Source organism: Aquarana catesbeiana, linkage group LG04, assembly GCF_042186555.1.
Source record: "Aquarana catesbeiana isolate 2022-GZ linkage group LG04, ASM4218655v1, whole genome shotgun sequence".
Taxonomy (NCBI): domain Eukaryota; kingdom Metazoa; phylum Chordata; class Amphibia; order Anura; family Ranidae; genus Aquarana; species Aquarana catesbeiana.
The window spans coordinates 97,560,077-97,584,425 of record NC_133327.1 but is presented as its reverse complement, the minus strand read 5'-3'; positions in this window follow the sequence as shown (position 1 = coordinate 97,584,425).

Genomic DNA, 24,349 nt, shown 5'->3' with positions numbered 1-24,349 from the left:
ATTCCTGAACCCTGCAATCTGTACATAACACATTCCTGAACCCTGTACTCTGTATGTAATGCATTCCTGAACCCTGCACCCTGTACGTAGCACATTCCTGAACCATGCACTGTTTACGTAACGCACTTCTGAACCCTGCACTCTGTATGTTGCGCATTCCTAAACCCTGCAATCTGTATGTAACGCATTCCTGCACCCTGCACCCTGTACAAAACGCACTCCTGAACCTTGCACTCTGTACTTAGCGCACTCCTGAACCTTGCACTCTGTACATAACGCATTCCTGAACCCTGCAATCTGTACGTAGCACATTCCTGAACACTGCACTGTACAAAACTCACTCCTGAATCCTGCACTCTGTTTGTAACGCATTCCTGAACTCTGCAATCTGTACATAACGCATTCCTGAACCCTGTACTCTGTATGTAATGCATTCTTGAACCCAGCACCCTATACGTAGCGCATTCCTGAACCCTGCACTCTGTACGTAATGCACTCCTGAACCATGCACTCTGTACATAATGGACTCCTGAATCCTTCTACACTTTGTGTAATGCACACTTCCATAGTTTACGCAAAGCCATTTGTAATGGAAGCTCTTTATTCTTTTTTTATGAAATGATTGTGCTGGGGTTTGTATGTATCCCTGTGATTCTAGAATGTGGCACAGCAATCAAAGCATATTTTATAGGTACAAGGAAACCTGGGTTTTGTTAAATCATGGCCATTAAGGCCCTCCCATTGTTAATTTTTGTCACACCCACTTTTGTCGTAGTGCACGTAGTGTGCCGCAGGTTGCTTCTTCCCTCAAGTATCCCTCATTTTGAAGTTCAAATGTTGGGAGGTATGATACATTAAACAAATCCTGCTTTCCAAATATTTTGCATGGGTTCCAGCAAAATATACCTTCCATACGGCTTGAATGATAATACATGCAAACTCAGTATTAAAAACAGGCTATGAACTTTTTATTTTTCTCTGGAGACCTATAGAATAAAAAATAAATGTGAAATATGGGAGGGAGAGTTGGGGCCCCATGATGACAGATCTAAACAATGGTGTTCCTGAGAGACATAACCTAAAATTGAGGAGGATCATCATTATGACCTTGGAGCACCTCCACATACACTACATGGTTGAATGTTCTCCACTCAGGGACTGATTGTATTTCTATAGATGTGTTTCTGGCAGTGTTGTTGCTGAACTGATTGTACCTCTACAGACGTGTTTCTGAAAATGTCACTTAACCACTTCAGCCCCGGAAGGATTTACCCCCTTAATGACCAGGCCATTTTTTGTGATACGGCACTGCGTTGCTTTAACTGACAATTGTGCGGTTGTGCAAAGTTGTACCCAAACAAAATTGATATCCTTTTTTCCCACAAATAGAGCTTTCTTTTGATCACCTCTGCGGTTTTTATTTTTTGCGCTATAAACAAAAAAAGACTGACAATTTTGAAAAAAAAAAACAATATTTTTTACTTTTTGCTATAATAAATATCTAAAAAAAATGTAAAAAAAAAATGAATTTCTTCATCAGTTTAGGCCAATATGTATTCTTCTACATATTTATGGTAAAAAAAAAATCACAATAAGCGTATATATTGATTGGTTTGCTCAGAAGTTATAGCGTCTACAAAATAGGGGATATTTTTATGGCATTTTTATTATTTTTTTTACTAGTAATGACGGTGATCAGCGATTTTTAGCATGACTGCGACATTGCATTTGACAGATTGGACACTTTTGACACTTTTTTTTGGGACCAGTGACATTTATACAGCAATCGGTGCTATAAAAATGCACTGAATACTGTATAAATTACACTAGCAGGGAAGGGGTTAATACTAGGGGGCGATCAAGGGGTTAAGTGTGTCCTAGGGAGGTATTTCTAACTGTGGAGGGAGTGGACTGACTGGGAGTACAGAGAGATCGCTGTTCCTAATCACTAGGAACAGACAATAACACTGTACTCCCCTGACAGAATGGGGATCTGCTTTGAATACATTGGCAGATCCCTTGTTTTGCCTCTCTGTGGAGCGATCGCGGCTGGTCGGCGGACACGTGCACCTCCAACACCATGCGCGCACCCACTGTATCATATACAAGAAATTTCTGTATCGGTACAGCGATTTGCGCAATAGAGCCGCCCTGCCGCAGTATAACTGCGGCGGCTGGTCGGCAAGTGGTTAAAGAGGAACTTCACCCTTTACATTTGGCATTTTTTTTGTGGGGGACCGGGTACCTGATTTTGATCTGAGAGGAAGCTCAGCCCCCCTCCTTCTCCCACAACCTTCTGGAACACATCACAGGTCCCAGAAGACTGTGGGACCAATCACAAAGTGCAGTACAGCTCACACATGTGCAATTGGAAGACAGCTGTGAAGGTTTCAGTGCCATATTATCCTAATGAAGAAGCCAGCACCTGCACCTGAAGTTAATTGAAGAATCAACTTGGGTGAGGACAGCGCTTGATCCAGGGGCAGGTAAGTTTCCTCATATTAAGGCCTCATGCACACTGGACGTTTTTGGAGATTTTTACAGCTGCTGTTTTTGGCTTCAGATGTTTTTTTTTTTTTTTCAGTATTTGTAGCTACTGACTTTTAATTTTTTTCAGAGGAGACTGGATGCAGATGTGTTTTTGGCAGTGTAATGCCCCGTGCACAAAGAAAATGTTCGATGGGAGCCTGTTTTTGGAAATTCCAACCGTGTGTAGGCTCCATCGGACATTTTCCATCGGAATTTCCGTCACACAAAATTTGAGATCTGGATCTCAAATTTTCCGACATCAAAATTCGTCGTAAATTCCGATCGTGTATACACAATTCCGACGCACGTTTCATGCATTCTCAGAATCAAGCAGAAGAGCCACACTGGCTATTGAACTTCATTTTTCTCGGCTCATCGTACGTGTTGTATGTCACCGCATTCTTGACGGTCGCAATTTCTGACAAGATTTGTGTGACCGTGTGTGTATGCAAGACAAATTTGAGCCAACATCCTTAGGAAAAAAATCAGGGATTTTGTTGTCGGAATGTCCGATCGTGTGTACAGGGCATTAGGCTGACCATGTAATGTACAAACTCCTTTGGATCTACCCTCTACTATTTACTGCAAAGGGCTTTTCTGATTTGATGCTAAATTAATAGCTCACCAATCCTGGTACATCGTGAACTTTGTCCTGGATGCTTGGTGGTCTGCTGTCCTCAGGTTTCCGGTCCCCAGTAACTCAGTCCTCATGAACAGGTCCTCCCAGGCTTGTGTACAGGGCTCTGGTCTCTGCACCCCAGCACAGGTCTCTTCAGCTCAAGTCTGCAGTGGCTCTCCCTCTTGCCCTGTCTTGGCACCCCAGTAGAAAGATGTCTGTAGCTCCACTTTCTCCAACCAAAAACCCTGCTTAGTACCTGAATGCCCGGGAAAATTTTTTTCTCTCAGGCTCTGTGTGCAGGTATATTTTGGGTGTTGTAGTTCACAGCCTCATTAGCCCGCTCTGTACAGCGCTCCTTGAGGACTGCATGTCCCTTGCAGAGACACAGACCCAGCCTGCAGCTGCGCCACTGTGTCCCTGCTCACAGAGGGGAGACGAGCAGGCGGAACATCACACAGCTGGTAGGTCACCCGGTTACACAATGTTTAGGCCTCATTCACATGGACACAGAGAACCATGCAGCATTAAGGAGGCATGTGTTTATAAGGAAAGGAGACACCAAAGGGTAACAGGAGATTGCATACAGCTGCCTGTAACTCAATAGCAGGCTGCAATGGTGAACATGTCACCACCAATCTGAACATTACCATGCGTACAGGCAGGGCCGTCTTTAATATTGATTGGACCCCGGGCAAAAAATTTCTTGGGCCCCCCCCCATGCAGTTTCGCTCTCCACCTGCTATGAGACATACAATAAATAGCAGCTAGACTCAAAATCTGTTTACTGAATCAGATCAGACAGTGATTGTGATTGGTTGCCAGAGGTTACAGTGTATCATTACCACTCACTGACTGGTTGCTAGAGGTTATAGCAAACATTTCCGCTCACTGATTAGTTGCTAGAGGTTACAGCACATGATTTCTGCTTGTTGATTGTTTGCTAGAGATTACTGTACATCAGTACTGCTCACTGATTGGTTACTGCACATCATTACAGCTTACTGATTGGTTGCTAGAGGTTACAGCACATCATTTCCTCACTGCCTGTACACCATGGACTGGGGAGGTGAGGGGGCCCAATAATAGACAGAAAACTCCTAGGGATCCTAGGACTCCTGGGATCAGTGGCAGTGCTGGGGGTAGGGGAGGGTGTAATCAATGGTAATGCTGATTTTTTTACCAACTACCATTATAAAGAGGAGTTTCAACACTGGCCACCAATGTAATAGGGGTTTACACTGACCACTAATGTAATAGGGGTTTACACTGACCACTAATGTAATAGAAGCGTTCACAGGACCACCAATGTAAGGGGGACATTCACACTGGCCACTGGTGTGAATGAAATGCCTCTACACCAATCACCAATGTAATGAGAAGATTTACATTGACCACCAATGTAACTGAGACATTTAGCCTGTGTTCACATTTGTGTGTGTTGGGAACACATGCAAAATTGCTTTCCTGACACCACAGAAATGTGCTGCCCTTTAGCAGATATACAGCAGTGCCATTATTTGTTAATGACACCCTTACGCATCTGCTGACATGTGCTTTGGCACCGTGTGATTTTGAAAAAGGGTTTGGGACTTTCTTCCACATTTGTAGCACATGCAGCAGCCATTGAAATGAATGGGCTGCCCTACACATGACCTACATCTTTACCCTGTCAGTACACCTTTGCATCCTAAAACCCCTGCTAATCTCTGCACCCCAATCCTCCACTCAAATCCCCCTCCCCTTTAACTCTACCTGCCTCCTGTGCTCATCTTTGCACCCACCTCCTTACATCCCCTCCTTGCTCACCTGTGCACCCCAAACTGTAATTCCTTCTTTGCCTACCTCTGCACACCCCACACTACCCCCCCCCCCCCCACCCACACACACACACACTAATTTGCTTACCTTTGCACAACAGGCTGATGGTAGGCTTAGTGAACACAGTTGTAGTCAGGACTTTCAAGCATCCCCTTTATCTCCCCAGTGGGCAGCATTCAGTATAGGTGATGGTGGATATGACCTCGGGGGGGGGCATGATATACATATGAATACCACCTCTGTTTACATAGAATGCTGCCGGTCTGCCACTATTTACATATGAATGCTGCTGCTATTTATATATCAATTCCGGTATTTACATGTAAACACAGGGTCTGCAGGTGAGTCATCTGTACTCAACAATAGAGCAGAGCTGGGCAGCATTAGTAACAGAACTTCATACTGAGATATCAGGACACAGCATTAAACTAAAACCTTAAGGGATGAGGGAATTTAAACCGGGATAGTTGGCAAGTATGAGGCAGCTGCTTTGGGCCCCACAACAATGACAGGGCCCAGGGCAGCTGCCCCTTTTGCCCTGCCTTAAAGACAGCCCTGCATACAGGGATGGATGAGCATCCCTGGGCACATACTGTCTGCATCCAAGGCCACTCATCTATCCCTTTACACATGCTAACAGTCAGATGGCCATTACACAAATACACGTCACATAAACACCTGTCTTCTGCATGCTGTATGACTTGCTGTGACAATGTAAATGAGGCCTAATACAATATACTAATACTCTGATACTACATCAATCTGATTAGCTTCTCCCTGGGTTAACATCTCTTTCACGGGGCTTCTCTGGGTGCTCCAATTTCTTCCTTATGGTTTTTGGGTTTCTGATTAAATGGAGTTTAGTGTGTGTCCGTGTGTATGTCTATGAACTCCTTTGAATGGACTATGCATTCTGTAAAGCATAGAATTTGAGGTTTTTTTTTGTAAAGGAAAACATTTCTGTGTAAGCACGCTTTCCACAGTTTAGCTCATAATTTTCCAGCTTTGAGTTTTTTTAGTGTCCAGGATAGGATAAGCACTGCCCCCTGCTGGTGTAGGGCTGTGATTGGTACTATGGGTTTGTAAGTTGTGACACGAGTCCTATGTCTTAGAACAGGAGTGCTCAACCCGTGACCCCCATAGCCCTCCGACGCGGCCCTTGACCTCAGACTAAATGCAGGAGTTTTATTGCACCATACCTGCAGGATATAATAGAAGTCTATGGCAAAGCACAGCTAACCCACAGGTGAAATGCGCTGCACCCATGGTGTGGGTAAACCACAGCATACTAGTGTGAAAGCAGCCTTTTAGGGGGCTCAGGACAGTAAGAACTCATTTACATTTGCAGTTTGGGGGGTAAAACCCAATAGTTGAGACCCACCAACAACCGCCCCATGCTCCAGGGGGACCGTGCGGCCTCCCTATCACATTCTGTTTTACATGAGGGGCAGAATATACAAGAACCAATCCTTTCCATTTTTCTCCTGCAACTGCTGAAAGCTGGCTTTTCCTCCTCTCCCGCCTGCTGACAGTCAGCGGCTTCATGAGCAAAATGTTCATTATGCTATTCAGAATAAAAAAAATCTAAATTTGGGACCATTTTGTTTCATTGTGAACTGCGGCTGGTTACCAAATCACTTAAGTGGCCCTTGCTCTTCAAGGGTTGTGCAACCCTGTCTTAGAAAAACTGCTTGCAAGGTCATGCAAATTTTAATTGGAATTTAATAGTCCCTCTATATGCTTTGTTTTCAGGGTGGTTATAATTAATTTGTGAGTATATAGCTCATAAGCAAGAATAGTAAATAAAGTAAAGCCCTGGTACAGGTGCATTGGCCACTACTGTTTAGTGCATTGGGGCACTTAACAATAAATTAAATACACTGCACTTGGACACATGCATCAATGTTCATTGCGGTAATGCAGGCAATATAATAAGCCTCGTACACACGGGCAGAATGTTGGGTGGCATCAGGCGGTTCAATAGAATCCATCCGAGATTTGGCCCGTGTGTAATGCATCTGGGGCAAGACCAAAAAAGGTCTGCCGACTGGTTCCCGATCAGTGCTCTCAGCCAATGGCTGAGAGTGCTGACCGGAGTGTCACAAAAAATGTTCCCCCTTTTCCTACCTATCCTGCATGCCCTGTGTAAACAAGATCTGTACACTTAGCTATTTTTAATCTGGTCCAGTCCAGTAATGTGATCCTGCAGCTCCAACTATCCTGTGTAAGGGAGCTCCCTCTTCTCCCTTGCAGCAGCCGTTCACTGACACAGAGAGCTGAATTATCACCTTGTCACTTGGCAGGGCTAAATGTAGTCAGAGTAGGAAATAACAAACAAATTAGGGTAGGGAGTTCCAAAGGATGGGAGAGGCTCTGGAGAAGTCCTATAGGTGAACATGGGAGGAGGTGACTAGAGAGCAGGAGAGGACTGTTTGGGTAATATTTTGAGATGAGGTTGGTGATGTAATTGGAGTAGAGTTGTGGATGGATTGTATGTTTTTGCTAATATTTTGAATTATATATGCAGCGCTAGGCAAAAGAGAGACTGACAGAGAGGGGCGGCAGCTGCAGATTGGTTAGTATTGGGGGATGAGTCTAGCAGCAATATTTATAGCAGCAGCAGCCAGTCCATTGGGGCGCCGGGCCCCGCCCCCTCTCTCTTTACGCCACCCCCTATATGACTAATGGATAGATTCATGCATAGCATGAATCTATCCACGGCCGCTGCTGCCACCCCCTGTTCAGGCTTCCAGCCCCTTTTAGGATGCCAGGCGCCTGAATTACAGCGGCGGGGTGTTATTTTGAAGAACCTTATTAGAGCCATAAGCTCTAATAGGGTCCAAAATATGTGGGATTGTGGCGCAGAGCAATGCGCCATGAGCCCACTTCAGGTGTTACAACAGCGAATGAATATTTGCTGTTGTTGCACTGATCCTCAATCTGGCCAATCAGAAGCGGGTGTGACACCCGTTTTCTGATTGGCCGAAAAGAGAAGACTCCCGATTGGAGGGAGGAAACAGAAACCAGAGCCGTCACCTGTGGAGAGCAGGAGAACGGGAGAGCCCAGGAGAAGCGCCGCATAGATGGGGTAATTGTACCAGTCCGTCCTGCCAACTGACCAAGGGGGGGATGGTACTGTTTGCCGCCCCCCCCCCCCAAAGAAAATTACCACTGGTCGCCACTGCTTTATAGACTGAATGGGAGGTAGTCCGTGTAAAGGTAGATCAACAAGAATGAAGTTGCAATAGTCTAGATGGAAAATATCCAGGAAATAAATGACAAGTTTTCTGGTGTCAATGGTTAAGAATGGGTGAATTTTGGAAATGTTACGGAGGTTAAGATGGCAAGATTTAGCCAGTGATTGGATGTGAGGCCTGAAGGAGAAGTCAAGAGTATAGGATTACACCTAGCACCCTTGCATGAAAGGAGGGACTGATAGTTGTGTTATTTATCTTGATGATAAAGTTGAGGGAGGGGGATCAAATATTACAAGCTCAGTTTTTGACGGATTAAGTTTAAAGAAGTGAAGTGACACCTTATCAGGGAAATAGGCGCATTCCCAGGCACAATAGTGCAGGAATTGCGAACCGGCGTAGGCAGAGGCACACAGAAGTATGAAAGTATAGAGGTGTGCAACGACAAAAAGTGTAACTGATCTACAGCTAGACCACCCTTCTTAGCACTTGCTATAAAATGCTTTGTTTTGAGTTCCATAATAGCCAGCTTGCAGAGCATTTGTGGGCTGTAACAGTCAAGACAGCATATCTTTATACTCATCGGAACCATTTGAAGACACCTTGAAAATGTAGGATCTAGATCCCATTGTTATTTTGAGTGATTATGGTTTCTATTCGGAAACATTGTACACCCAGGCATTGGTGTAGGACCCACACGTGGCTCGGTTTATTAGCATTTCACCTCAGGGTGGAATCTTTTACTCTTTGAAAGAAATTGGGTGCAAGTTACTTTAGGAAGTAAAACAGAATTTATTAAGCCCATCACTCTCAGGTACAGTGGGGTTAGGCCACAGGATACCCAAAAAGACCAAAAATGCAGACTTTGTATCCCTACTCACAATCAAAACAAAAAAAATACTTTTAATCCAAACTAGTACTCTGTATGTTTCAGACTGTAAAACAGCTTTAATTTAGCACCCATACTCCTTGGACGAGCCTCAGGAACTTCCTGCAGTGCCCACGGAGTCTGCCTAGCTGTTCTGGACATTTTTCATCCCTGGTGCTCTAAAGCAGGTAGAGGTATTTTGCACTTCTTCCCCTGAATATGCTCTCCAGCAAGACAGCAGTAAGGTTTGGGCCCGTCTATAGCCCAAACAGGAAGCTCTGGAAGCAAAGAGAACCTCAGCGAAACACACCTCCTTGCAAGGCAAACCCTGGGATGCAATACAGCTTTCCAAGGTCACCCCAAATATTTATATCCTTCCCCTGTATACACCACTCAAAATTAGCCTTCTAGAGGTTGGCCAGGGAGACATAAATATTCATAGCTCAGTTTATCTTCTCCCCAACATCAGTTAAGACTGAGCTTAGGGATAACCAATAATATTATATTTCACTAGCAGATGTCGATCCAGGTGAAGTCTGTAAATGCAGCTCCTGGTCTCAATAAAACATGGGAGCTCAGGAAAGGGTCAGAATCAAATATAGCATTTCTTTTTTCAATGGAAAAACGATCAAGCATGTAAATTATGTATGAAAAAGCAGAGTTATAAATATTACTTCTTGTTTCTCTTCTTTAAACTATAAAATCTCCCCTGGTTACTTTAATTGCAATATCAAGATTTTTTGGCTTTAGTTTGTGTGTGTGTGTGTTTAATGGGGCCCTTTTCCCACTGACCATCAGCAAAATCTGACCTTTATATTACTGACCACCATTGTAATGGGGCCCTTCTGCTACTGACCACCAGTGTAATAGGACCCTTCTCCCATTGACCACACGTGCAGTGAGGCCCTTCTCCCACTGACCACCAACTAAAGCTGGACCTTCTCCCACTGACCACCAACTAAAGCTGGACCTTCTCCCACTGACCACCAACCAAAGCTGGACCTTTTCCCACTGACCACCAATCTAAGGGAGCCCTTCTCCATTAACCACCAATGTAAAAGAGCATGTCATTGACCACTGATAAAAAGGAGCACTTGAGTGATAACTAATGTAATTTTCAGTGTTCACATTTTTTTCTAGCCTTTATAATTGTTTATTTAATTTCATTAACATTACTGAACATAACTGAAGTACAGAGTGGGTGTCAAATGTACAAAGTATGCCACATTCCTTATCTTTAATTTATTCTTATATTTCATCCTACTGTTCATGATTAATGTACCATGAGCTGTAGATATAGTAATTATTAGCATGGGTTCCCTAAGACATAAAAGTTATTTCTAAGAGTTCAATTACCGGTATGTTAAAATCGTTAAAAGAAGCTGATATAGCACATAATTTTCCAGTTTTGCTTCTGGAAGACAGAATTAACACTGCCTCCTGCTGATACAGAAGTGTGATTGGTAGTTCAAGTAAAAAGTATGTTATCCTGAAGGCTAGCCTAGTTTTATTGTGTAACCATGTTAAAAAATCAATTGTTACCCAAATACTGGGCTTTTAGCTGTTACCGTGAAGTCCCATGACTTACAAAACGCGCAGTACAAGTACTTGAAAGATAATGCAAATTGTAACTAGTATCTAATGCTCCTCTATACCTTATGTATTCAAGGTGGTTATAATTCATATGAGAGTATATGGCTTAAAGTGGAACTCCAGGTTGAAAAATAAATATCAGTATCTCTCCCCACATATGCTATATATACTGCTTGTTTAGTCTTACTAGAGTGAAGTACTTAACTTACTGCATGACTCCACAGATTCCCTCTACACTGGCCCACTGGTTCCCTGAAGCTGCTCCTTTCCACCTGTTATGCAGCCATCACCTCACCAAAATCATCATGTACGAGATCATGTTAAGGGCCCATCTACATTCTTGCTGGGAGTGCAGTAAGAATTTGTTTTTAATTTTACCCTCTGGAATAGACACAACTAGCATTCTGTTATGTGTATGCAGGAGTTTGGGGCATGCTACTCATTTTTATTTTATACTCGAACCCAGAGTTGGAATTTAAAGCAGAACTAACTCCATAGTCCACAGCAAATAAGTCATTAAAGTGTCATTAAACCCACATTATTAAAACTATCAATATAATATTGTAATACTGTACATTCTCACAAAGCACAATAAGCAAAATAATGGGACTTTACATATGCCTCCAATAGTAACTCAAAGTTCAAGTATAAAGCTAATCATTTAATTTTATTAGTATACATTAAAACCATACTGACAAACATTAAAATACAGTACATATTAGAGGTCATAAACTCTAATGACCTCTAATATGTATTTTAATGTTTGTCAGTATGGTTTTAATGTATACTAATAAAATTAAATGATTACCTATATAACTGAGTTACTATTGGAGGCAAATGTAAAGTCCCATTATTTTTGCTTTTTGTGCTTTGGAAATATGTAGGGATGATGCCTCTTTTAGTATGAAGTGTTACATGAAGATCACCATACACATACCTGTTCATTCGCACTTCCTGGTTATAGGCGGCCTTCCCGCCACTTCCCTGTCAATTCCGAGCTTACCGGAGCTGTCGATATGCCTGGAACCGATCCATTGCTGCTGATGGCTAGGCAGAAAGTCGAGTGAGGGCAAGATAGCCCCCACACAGCTCTATGCACTTGGAGGACTGGAGCGACCTCTGACGTCCCTTCCAGTTCTCGGGCCAGTAGACGCGATTTTTCTTTTTTTTCTTAAAGTTAAAATGTCTTTTTTTTCTTTTTTGCTTTTAAGGCTTTTTGACCCCAGATCTCTCAATAAAGAGGAAATGTCATGCTTATTTCTATCACAAGGGATGTTTACATTACTTGTAATAGGAATAAAAGTGATCTAAAATAAATAAATAAAGGGACAGTGTAAAAATAAAGAAAAAAAGAAATAAGAAAAAAAAAATTCAAAGCTTCCCATCCCTCCGTGCTCGCGCGCAGAAGTGAACCCATACGCAAGTCGCACCCGCATATATAAACGATATTCAAACCACACAGGTATCACCAGGGTCGTTAGAGCGAGAGCAATAATTCTAGAGCAGGACCTTCTCTGTAACTCTAAACAGGTAACCTGTAAAAAATGTTAAAGCGTCGCCTATGGAGATTATTAAAGTGGATGTAAACCCACTCCCATCTTTTTTAAGTACTGCCATAGGGGTGATCTATAAAGATATACATGCCTCCTGCATGTATCCTTACCTTTCAAATGTCTCCCCTCTGTCTGTTTGCAGCCCCCAAAAACGCCGGATTCAGTGGGCGGGTCCGTTGTACGGCGCTCGGTGGCCACCAGACTCCCCACCCACCTCTACACTCGCGCTCATGGCTGCTGTCACTGTCCAGTGACAGTCAGGGATGATCGGTGCGGCGGGGACAGCTGTGAGCACGGATCCCCCTGAGGAGGCAGAGAAGGAGAAGCAGCTGATCAAACGCCATGGAGATCGGTGCTCACGGCTGTCCCTCTGCTGCACCAATCACCCCCGACTGTTCCTTGTGTCCTCCTCCTCCAGTGTCTGATGTGTTCTCTCCACCACCACCACCTCCCCTTCTTCTCTGGTCCCTCTCCTGTCCTTATCCGCCCGCTGTGTCTTCCTCCTCCACCCCCTTCATCCCCCGCAGCCGACTCCCCTCCATTCCAGCGGGCTCTGTCAGGATGGAGAGCGGAGGAAAGGACGGAAATGTCATTTACTGGGGGGGGGGGTTGCTGCTGGACACAGCTTTATACAGTATATTATATATATATGTATGTATATGTATATGTATGTATATGTAATATAGCTGTGTCCAGCAGCAACCCCCCCCCCATCAGACCAGTGGAATGTCTGCAGCCAGGGCTGAGATTATGTGGAACAGCCAATCTTGGCAGAGCAGTAGAAGAAAGGAGTGGGAGGGAATTATAAAATACTGCCTGTGTCTTACTTAGGCTGGTGCACGAGATATGTAAATTACCTGTCACTCACAGCAAGGGGGCGTATTTGACAAAGTTTTCCTCATTTTGTCAAGAATTTTCTCACTGAACAATAAAAGAGGATTGCTCAGAGATGGATTAACTCCGTGTGGCAAGACTGGGCTCAAATGATAGGAAATCTTATACTCTACAATATGACATAAAATATAATAATAATATGTTAGGTATCTATTTACTCTGCATCATCTTTCACATTATACAAAAAAATTGGGCTAACTTTAGTGTTTTTTTTTTTTTTATTCATTAAAAAATGTATTTTTCCCCAAAAAAATTGCGTTTGAAAAACCTCTGCGCAAATACAGTGTGACATAAAATATTACAACAACTGCCATTTTATTCTCTAGAGTCTCTGCTAATAAAAAATATAAAATGTATGGGGGTTCTAAGTAATTTTCTAGCAAAAAAATACAGATTTTTACTTGTAAACAACAAACATAAGAAAAAGGCCTGGTCTTTAAGTGGTTATAGAGCTCCTCCATCAACATCCTGGACACTGACTTTCTTCAACTTATGGCTCTCAATAAACATATATGAAGGCAACTCACACTAACAATCCCTGACGGTCTTTAAACCGGTGTTCCACCTATTTTAACCACTTGACCACTGGGCACTTAAACCCCCTTCCTAACCAGACCAATTTTCAGCTTTTGGTGCTCTCACATTTTGAATGACAATTACTCAGTCATGCAACACTGTACCCATATGAAATTTTTGTCCTTTTTTTCACACAAATAGAGCTTTATTTTGGTGGTATTTAATCACCACTGGGTTCTTTATTTTTTGCGCTATAAAAGAAAAAAGACCGAAAATTCTGTAAAAAAATAAATTTTTCTTCATTTCTGTTATAAAATTTTGCAAACTAGTAATTTTTCTTCATATATTTTGGCCAAAATTTATACCGCTACATATCTTTGGTAAAAATAACCCAAATCGGTGGATATTATTTGGTCTTTGTGAAAGTTATAGCGTCCACAAGCTATGGTGCGAATATCTGAAAATTGATCACACCTGAAGTACTGACGGCCTATCTCATTTCTTGAGACCCTAACATGCCAGAAAAGTACAAATACCCCCCAAATGACCCCTTTTTGGAAAGAAGACATTCCAAGGTATTTAGAAAGATGCATGGTGAGTTTTTTGAAGTTGTCATTTTTTCCCACAATTCTTTGCAAATCAAGTTTTTTTTTTTTTACTTTTTTTTTTTTCACAAAATTGTCATATTAGCAGGTTATTTCTTACACTCCACATATGCATACCACAAATTACACCCCAAAACACATTCTGCTATTACTCCCGAGTACGACGATACCACATGTGTGAGACTTTTACACAACGTGGCCACATACAGAGGCCCAACATGCAGGGGAGCACCTTCAGGCATTCTGGAGTGCCCAGGCCAATTCTGACATTTCTCTCCTACATGTAAAAATCATCATTTATTAGCTAGAAAATTACATAGAACCCCAAAACATTATATATGTTTTTTTTAGCAAAGACCCTAGAGAATACAATGGCGGTCGTTGCAACTTTTTATCTCACACGGTATTTGCGCAGCAATTTTTTTAACGCTTTTTTTTGGGGAAAAAAAACTGTTTTGTGCTTTACAAAAACCAAAACAGTAAATTTAGCCCAATGTTTTTGCATAATGTGAAAGATGAAGTTACGCCGAGTAAATAGATACCCAACATGTCACCTTTCAAAATTGCACGCGCTTGTGGAATGGCGCCAAACTTTGCTACTCAAAAATCCCCATAGGCGACGCTTTAAAATTTTTTACTGGTTACATGTTTTGTGTTACAGAGGAGGTCTAGGGCCAAAATTTTTGCGCTCGCTCTACCGATCGCAGTGATACCTCACATGTGTGGTTTGAACACCGTTTTCATATGTGGGCGGGACTTACATATGCATTCGCTTCTGCATGCAAGCACACAGGGACAGGGGTGCTTTAAATTTTTTTTTTTTTTTTTTATTGTTCATTTTACTTTATTTATTTTTGTTTGATGCTTTTTTACAAAAAAAAAAATTTTGACCACTTTTATTCCTATTACAAGGAATGTAAACATCCCTTGTAATTGGAATATGGCATGACAGGTCCTCTTTACAATGAGATATGGGGTCAATAAGACCCCACATCTCACCTCTAGGCTGGGAAGCCAGAAATAAAAAAAAAAAAAAAAAACGATCCTGGCTTCGATCGTAGCGGTGAGTCGGTAGAAGCAGCGGAGTGCGGCGGGAGGGGGGACATCCCCTCTCGCCTCCCGTAAGAACGATCAAGCAGTGGAACAGCCGCTATGATCGTTCTTATGGTGTAGGGAATCGCCGGCTGAGAAAGCTGATATCTGAATGATGCCTGTAGCTGCAGGCTTTATTCAGATATCCCCGCACAAAGTCAAGGACACTGTATGACAGTCGGCGGGCGGGAAGTGGTTAAAACGTATTTTTTTTTTTTAACACAAAGTTGTCCATTTATACAATATTTCTAACACATAGCATGTACATACCAAAAATGACACCCCAAAATAGATTCTCCTACTCCTCCTGAGTACGGAGATACCCCATGTGTGAGACTTCCACAGCCTGGCCACATACAGAGGCCGAGTACAGCCGAGCGTGGCTCAGCATGGCAGGGTATGGCTGGGTATGGCGGGGTATTGCAGAGTATGGCGGGGTATTGCAGAGTATGGCGGGGTATTGCAGAGTATGGCGGGGTATTGCAGAGTATGGGGGGTATTGCAGAGTACGACGGGGTATTGCAGAGTACTGCAGGGTATTGCAGAGTATTGCGGGGTATTGCAGAGTATTGCGGGGTATTGCAGAGTATTGCGGAGTATTGCGGGGTATTGCAGTGTACTGCGGGGTATTGCAGAGTATTGCGGGGTATTGCAGTGTACTGCAGGGTATTGCAGAGTACTGCGGGGTATTGCAGAGTATTGCGGGGTATTGCAGAGTACTGCGGGGTATTGCAGAGTACTGCGGGGTATTGCAGAGTACTGCGGGGTATTGCAGAGTATTGCGGGGTATTGCAGAGTATTGCGGGGTATTGCAGAGTACTGCGGGGTATTGCAGAGTATTGTGGGGTATTGCAGAGTATTGTGGGGTATTGCAGAGTATTGTGGGGTATTGCAGAGTAATGTGGGGGTATTGCAGAGTGATGTGGGGGTATTGCAGAGTAATGTGGGGGTATTGCAGAGTAATGTGGGGGTATTGCAGAGTAATGTGGGGGTATTGCAGAGTAATGTGGGGGTATTGCAGAGTATTGTGGGGGTATTGCAGAGTAATGTGGGGGTATTGCAGAGTAATATTGGGGTATTGCAGAGTAAGGTGGGGCATAGCAGAGTATTGCAGAGTAGTGGGGATGGCTGAGCATGGATGGATGGATGGTTGGATGTCTCTGTGCAGCGCTGTGGGCACTACACATACAGCCCACAGCGCTGCAGCCATCCATCCATCTCCCTCTCCTCCACAGTGTACCGATCGGTACACAGGAGGGGAGGAGAGGAACCGGCGTCATCAGACGCCGCCGGTCTGTTTACATGTGATCGCGCCGTCATTTGACGGCGCGATCACATGGTAAATGGCCGCGATCAGCGGCCATTTACCGGGATCCGTGATGCGCCGGGTCCTGAGGACCCGGCGGTCACGGATGTGTTCGGGTGCGCGCCCCAGGGGGCGCGCGAGAGGGGAATTCTGAGAGGATGTCATATGACGTCCTCCCAGAGTTAAGCAACCGCCCTGCAGCCGTCATTCGGCTATGGGCCGGTTGTTAAGTGGTTAAAGTCAGCAGCTACAAAATGTGTACCCTGTTTCCCCGAAAATAAGACCTAGTGTGATTGTCAGTGATGGCTGCAATATAAGCCCTACCCCCCAAATAAGCCCTACCCTGTTTCCCTGAAAATAAGACCTACAAGGACTTTAACTAGGGCTTATTTGGGGGGTAGGGCTTATATTGCAGCCATCACCGACAATCACGCTAGGTCTTATTTTCAGGGAAACAGGGTAGCTGCTGATTTTAATAAACACACACTCACCTGTCCCAGCAAAGCAGCCGCCAAAAAGCCTTGCTTCTCTCCCCCTCCTCTCTGCGGCTCCGGCATTGCAAGTGTGGGCGAGCTGACCTGCGTGTTTTGAATGGCCGGGCAATCTTCTGGGACCTGTGACGTGTCCCAGAAGATTGCAGGGAGGGAGGGAGGGGGGAGAGTGAACTTCCGCTCGGTGCCAAAAGAGGAAGTGGGAGCTGGGTACCTGTGAAAACCAGGTACCCGCTCCCCCCCCCCCAAAAAAAATGACATGCCAAATATGGCATGTCTGGGGGTCACAAGTACTTAAAGCGGAAGTTCCATTTTTGGGTGGAACTCCGATTTAAAGTAGAACTATAGGCAAAACTATAATTTTTTCCATTTTGGATACAGTAGGCTGTGTCCCATTAGGAATATTTACCTTCACTTCTTGCCCCACAGCCAAAAAAGGAAGTGAGAGGAAATCTGTGCACATTAAGGGAATCTCTTGAGGCCCCCAGGTCAACAGAACTAGTGTCCTCATTGGAAGATTTCCCCTCTATTACTTTTTGCGGGGACAACTCACAATTTGGAATTTTCTTTTGTTTTCACTTTCGATGACAATGATAAACAGGACAAATAAGAAAAGCCGAATTTCCCTAACAGGGACACAGCCAGCCATAAAAACAGAGAGGGGTCTAATTCATCTCCACTCTATCCAAAACTAAAAAAAAAAAAAAAAAAAAAAGTTTTGCCTTTAGTTATACTTTAACACACACTACTGTTCACTAATAGACTGAGCCCGCTGTATTCAAACTTGACCTGATGGTAGACAGGACAAACAGAAGACTGTTCCCCTTTTAGAATCTCCAAGAAAAACGCTCTATTCATAAAAATACCTTTTACTTGTAACTCCACGTGCACCATTACTCACACTCTGACCCAGACCCCATCTTCTCTCCATAAAACACAACAGTGATACAAAAAGGATACGCCACTTGCCCCCATCTATAGCTGGCTATCAGTAAGAAGCATTGGAGGGCTAACAACAGTTATAAACAAGGCCAAGGATAAATCCAAGGAAAAAAACAAGCTTAACTTACCGAACCAGCCCGCAGACAACCAAGAAAACCTGTCTAACAATATGCATTAAAAGCAGGGGTTTAGTCTGCCCACATTTGCAAATGCATGCGTAAGCCACAGAGCCTCATGAAGGCATCCTGGTATCTGTGGTACCTAACCTAAGCGGTGGCTCCCCTTCAGTACACACTATGAAAGGATAAATCCCTAAATTTGCTGACCACTCTTATGCTAGATCCTTCACACTACCGTCTTGGTCTAAAAATTCAGGGTTTAAAAGAGATGTGTGGGATTGAAAAAAAAAAACAAAACATACATACCTACCTACTGCAGCATTGGTCCGATACTGCAAGTTGTCTCCTGCTGGCTTTAAGCCAGAGAACTGAGCGATCATGTGACCACTGATCGCTCAGTTCTCTGGTCCGCTCTGAGCAGAAAGCAGTGACTGTCAATCAACGCTCTCTGTTATGCCCCTCCAGCACTCACTGGAGTACTGGGCAGGAGAGGAGCAGGATCTGCTTGCTCTGGCTCTCAGTGGCTGAGCCAGCTGCTGGTCAGGAATCTGGGTGGATCCTGACATTATTGTTGGGATCCTCTCAGAGACTGGAGTGGGTCTGTGACATCAGCGGACAGTGGACTTTTGCCTGCTGTAGGCTGACTCTGGGTCACAGAAGAGCAAAAAGAAGTGCATTTCTGGGACCCACATGACAAGTTTGACCAAGCAAGCTTTCAGGTTTTATTGCAAAACTTAATTGAACAAACTGAGGTTGGAAGCCGATTGGTTTCTATGCAGAAGTGAGCCTGATTTTTCACTCTCCAGCCTTAGTAAATAAACCCCAAAGAGACCTCATCAACCCTGTAAGGGAGGAGTTCCTATCAGATAGACTACACAACTCCAAAAAAGTAAAACATGGGACCTTTGGGCATCTTTGGTCATTAATGTGACCGATTAAAGGGTCTACTGCTGTGTGATATAGACCAAAACCTGTAGCTGGATGCCTCCCCCACACTACGAAAACTATTATTTTTCCAGATTCTACTGTCCCCTCTACTTTACTCTTTCCCATTACTCCCTATTTTCATTACTACTCAAAAGATTGGAAAAGTATCCCAATAAACAAGGTTTATTGTTCTAGTCATGTAATGGGAATACAGGACATACCCTTTATCCCCTGTGCTCTTCCACAACTTCACTTAGACTGGTGCAAACATTCAAGGATCTCAGAATCGGCAACCTGCAAAGAACTGAACCTTTCAATACCCCCTACCCCAAACCTTTTCCCCCTTACTGATTCCCTGCCTTTATTTCAAGTATGGTGCACCTTATTATTATTAATATACACAATTTATATAGCGCCAACAGTTTACGCAGCACTTTACAATGTAGAGGGGGACAGCACAATTACTGTACAATACAGAAGGGACAGGATGGCCCTGCTCGTAGAGCTTACATTCTAAAGGGAGGGGGGAGGTGGTACAAAAGGTAATGGATGCAGGGAATGATTTGATGGGGGTGGCTCAGGGATAGTTATTAGGTGGGTGTGGGATAGGCTTCCCTGAATAAGTGAGTTTTCAGGGATCTCCTAAAGATGGGCAGGTTAGGGGCTGATTGGATATACCAGGGCAGAGAGTTCCAGAGGATGGGAGAGGCTCTGGAGAAGTCCTGAAGGTGAGCATGAGAGGAACAAGGGAGCCAGAGAGCAGGAGGTCCTGGGAGGAGCGGAGGGGACGATTTGGGCGATATCTGCAGATGAGGTTGGTGATGTAGCCGGGGGCAATGTTGTGGATGGCCTTGTATGTTGTGGTTAGTATTTTGAATTTTATACAGTGGGGTAGGGGAAGCCAGTGAAGGGATTGGCAGAGAGGGGCAGCAGTCACGGATCGGTTAGTGAGGTGTATGAGTCTAGCAGCAGCATTCATAATAGACTTATTACCAATGATTGCTGTATAATATTGGGACTGTACTTTTCTCCAATATGTCTCCAATCCTATTGTTTAGAAATCTCACTACATTTACAGTCTGCATGAATATATTTTAACATCTCACAAAATACATCAACAGCATAATATTTGAAATAAGTTCTCCTGAGCTGTAGTCAAGTCACTCTGCCTAGCCTGAGATTATGTCAGTATGCTGCAAGCAGGAGGAAACATTTCCATGCTCTCCTCTCCCCCAGTGATCAAACTTCAATAATGCAAGTCTAGCAAGTCAGACAGTATAAAAATGCAGAAGATTTATACTACTGCATTCTTTGGTGTAAATACAGATTTTTGAACACTGTACTAATGGAGTATTGGTTTATTTTAACATTTAACACTAGATGGTGCCAGTGCACTGTCTTGCTCTCCTTCCATTTTTTTATTAAAGTGTGCACTTGGTCATAACTGTTCACCAAGAATTAAAAGAAACTTCTACTGAATGAAATACAGAAGCTGCAGCTGCACCTGTATTAAAAAAATACTAGTCGTCTGGCTATCTCTAACTTTAATCTGCTTTAGAGTGATCTGCACTCTTCAGTACTAGAACTCTTGGGTCAGCATGAAAGACAAGCAACTAGCATTTTCAGAAGAAAAGGTCAGCAAAAGAAACCTCCATGCTCCGTCAGTTTAGAGTTTCTTTAAAGATCCTCCCAAGCCAAAACATTTTATATAGTTTTGGGTAGCTCAGGGAAGGATAAGAGCCTCTGTTAGGTTTTTATAGCTCTACTTGGTCCTTCATTGGGGTGATTCTTCTTCTAATCCATCAGGGCAAAAGTAATGAGAGATCACTCCCAACAGGGACAAAAACAAAAACACATTTTTAGTAGAGTGTGGACAGGTTAGAACTTTTGATATATATTTTTTTATTGCTGCCTGTTACTTCTTGCATCCTACTGGATGCAGGCAGCAGAAAAGGTTAGCACAGTAAAACCTTGGTTTGAGAGTAACTTGGTTCGAGAGCGTTTTGCAAAACAAGCAAAATTTTTTACGAAATTTTGACTTGATATACAAGCGATGTCTTGATATACAAGTAGCACCATGTCCCAACTGAGTAATAAAACAGAAGAGAGGCGCCTCTAAGTGTAGCAATATTTTTACATTTAATGAAGTACAACATTTAGCAACTCACATGGTTGATAATTAAAACAGGCACATCTAAGTGTGCAGGCATCCAGGGTAAAGCTGTCCACATAGACCATCCTGCGCACCGCCATCGACGTCATCCCTTGCACTCTGTGCTCTATGAGCGCTTCAAGCCTCGCTTTCAGATCGCAGGGTAGTCTTCCCGGTCACGATTGCAGACTGACAGCGATGAGAGCCGGCAGTGCAGGGGATAGCCTATGTGGACAGCTTAGACATACTTAGATGTGCCTGCCTGAGAAGAGTAAGGCCTCAATTACAATTCAGTAAAAAAGCTGGTATAGGTACCATCATCCCGAAATTGTATAGTAAAAGGGATATAGGGGTGGAGACGTGACGACAGTTGCTGCTACTGTCTATTCACGTGTGCACCACCAAAATTGGAAGTTGGGACTATCACGGTACTCGATAATAATATAAGATTGCAAAAATCAAAAAAAATGTATACATTTTTAATAGTTGAAAATACACAATTACAAACATAATATCTACATACAGTCATAAAATCAAAAAAATATACCACACTGAATACAGCAAGTGGAACCTGCAATTTTTTATGGGGGGTGTATGTAAGACTTTTATCTCGACCGGTTTCGCGGTTAGAACCGCTTCTTCAGGAGGAACAAGTCTATAAGGTAATTTAGGATAACTTTAATATATGAATACATTAAACATATGCAGCAAACATCATTAATCACAGAGGTAGTCACAAAACATAAGAGATAAAATTGAGGACAGGCTCACCCACTCAGACGGGATCAGTGGGACAGCAGGACCCAACACAATTCCCCCCGCGGCGGACACGGGGGATTGTGAACAGACTCTGGTTTGGTAAAAAGTAAATAAGAATAGTATAATGATTGGGGTAATGATAATGTACTGTAGATGGGTATGGTGCAGGGGAGTGCATATCCAATGGAGGAAAGGTGAACCCGGGATGGTGAAAATGGAAGGGGGGGGAGGGGAATGGAAAGAGTGATAGAAACAGAGATGGTGGGAAAGGGAAAGGGGGAAGGGAAAGGGGGAACGGAAAAGGGGGGGAAAGGAGAGGGAAGAAGGAAGGAAAGGGAAGGGGGGGGAAAGGCAAGAAGGATGCGTGAAAGGGGAGGAGGGAGGGAAGGGAGGGGGGAAGAGGGGGGAAAGGAAGGAGAAGGGGGGGAAGGAGGGAAAGGGGGGGAGGGAAGGGCAAGCAGGGGGGAAAAAGAAAGGAGGGGGGGAAGGAAAAGAGGGGGGAAGGGAAGGGGAGCCAGGGAGGGAGGGGAGGGAAAATAGAGGGGGAAAAGGGAAAAGAGGGAACGAGGAAGGGGTCTAGTGTGAGGGATAAGGAGGGGAAGGGGGAAGGGGGAGGTGGGAAATGAAAAGGGAAGAGGGAGAGGGGGGGAAGGAGGGGATTCCACAAAGGGACACCGGCTTTGGAAGTGCTGGGGGGTATACATAATTGAAAAAAATTATTAAAAAATATACTACACTACTACACTTTATATTAACCAAAAACTATTTTACCTTCAACAATCAATTGTTTTTGCAAACACAAGGAGTTGCGATGGGGACCTCCTGTGCCCCAGCCTACGCAAACCTATATTTAGGTGGTTGGGAGAGGCTTATCTATTCGGATGATAGATTTTCCAAATTCTTTATGACATTCTTCTGTGGTACCGTTAAATTGATGATCTGCTATTGGTTGGACTGGACCTAGGGACAAACTGTTGCAGTTCCTCCATGAGTTAGACATCAATGATTTAAATCTTAAATTCACCTTCAAGATTGATACAGACCAGATCTCTTTTTTAGATCTGAATATCACCAAACAACAAGATGGTACCCTGGGTACGGACCTTTACCGTAAACCCACGACCTGTAATACGCTTCTGTTTGCCACCAGTGCCCACCCTAGTCCACTGGTGCGCAGTATACCATACGCACAATACCTGCGTTTGCGTAGAAACTGTACACTTAATAGTGACTTTAGATTTCAGGCAAAGGCGCTACGTGAACGTTTGCTCTTACGAGGTTACTCTCCTACCAATCTCAGAAAAGCATACAATAGAGCTGTGTCACGTCCTCGCAATTCCCTACTATTCAATCGTAAAAAGTCCTCTCCCTCTAAGGATACCGTGAGATTCATTACCACCTACTCGGCACATCATAATATGCTTCGCGACATTTTAACCAAGAATTGGCATTTTTTGGCTGAGCACCACACTCTAGCTAAATATGTACGGCCTACCTCGGAATTAGTGTTCCGTAGGGCTCGTTCCTTGCGGGACCAACTAACTTCCAGCCATTACACCTTTGCCAAACCTCCTAGGACAGGACCTAACGGTACGTTTAGATGTGGGGATTGTCCCCGCTGCCCCTGGGTCCGCGAGGGCAGGCGCTTTATCCTACCTAATGGAGAGCCCCTCGTCCCACGGACCTTCGCCAACTGCGGTACAAAAGGAGTGATCTACTTGATGGTATGCACTTGCAAAGCTTTTTTACGTGGGAAAAACCATCCGAGAATTTAGACAAAGGATTGGTGACCACCTCTACTATTCCGAGAATGGGAAACTGACCACGATCAGTAGACACATTGGCCTATATCATAAATTTGACAGCTCTGTTGTCCAATTCCTGGTCCTCGAGGTAGTTCAACCCAACCCCAGGGGTGGCGATTGGGACCGTTCGATCCTTCAGAGGGAGACCTTATGGATTGAGCGGCTCAATGCCACCTTTCCCCCTGGCCTCAATGAGACAGTATCTTACAAATCCTTCCTGTGATAACCTTGGGTCCCCCCAATTAATCCACCCCTCATCTCCCCATTCTCTCATGCCCTTTCCTCCCCTCTCTTCTCCCTCCCTCCCTCCCCCTTTCCCCCTCCTTCTCTCCCTCCCCTCCCTTTCTCTTTCCTTTCTTCCTTTTGTGCTGCATCCCCTCCTTGTTTCCCTCCCCCCTCTTTCCCTTAGGATGACGGCAATTGTTACCGTGTGTTCTCCTTTGAATTTTGTATTATTCCACTATTTCCATTGACTTCATCCTATGACTGACCTACTAGTTATGTTGGGATCAATGACAGTTCTTGGGTGACATCACCTGAGATTATTATATATCCTACAACTTTTTG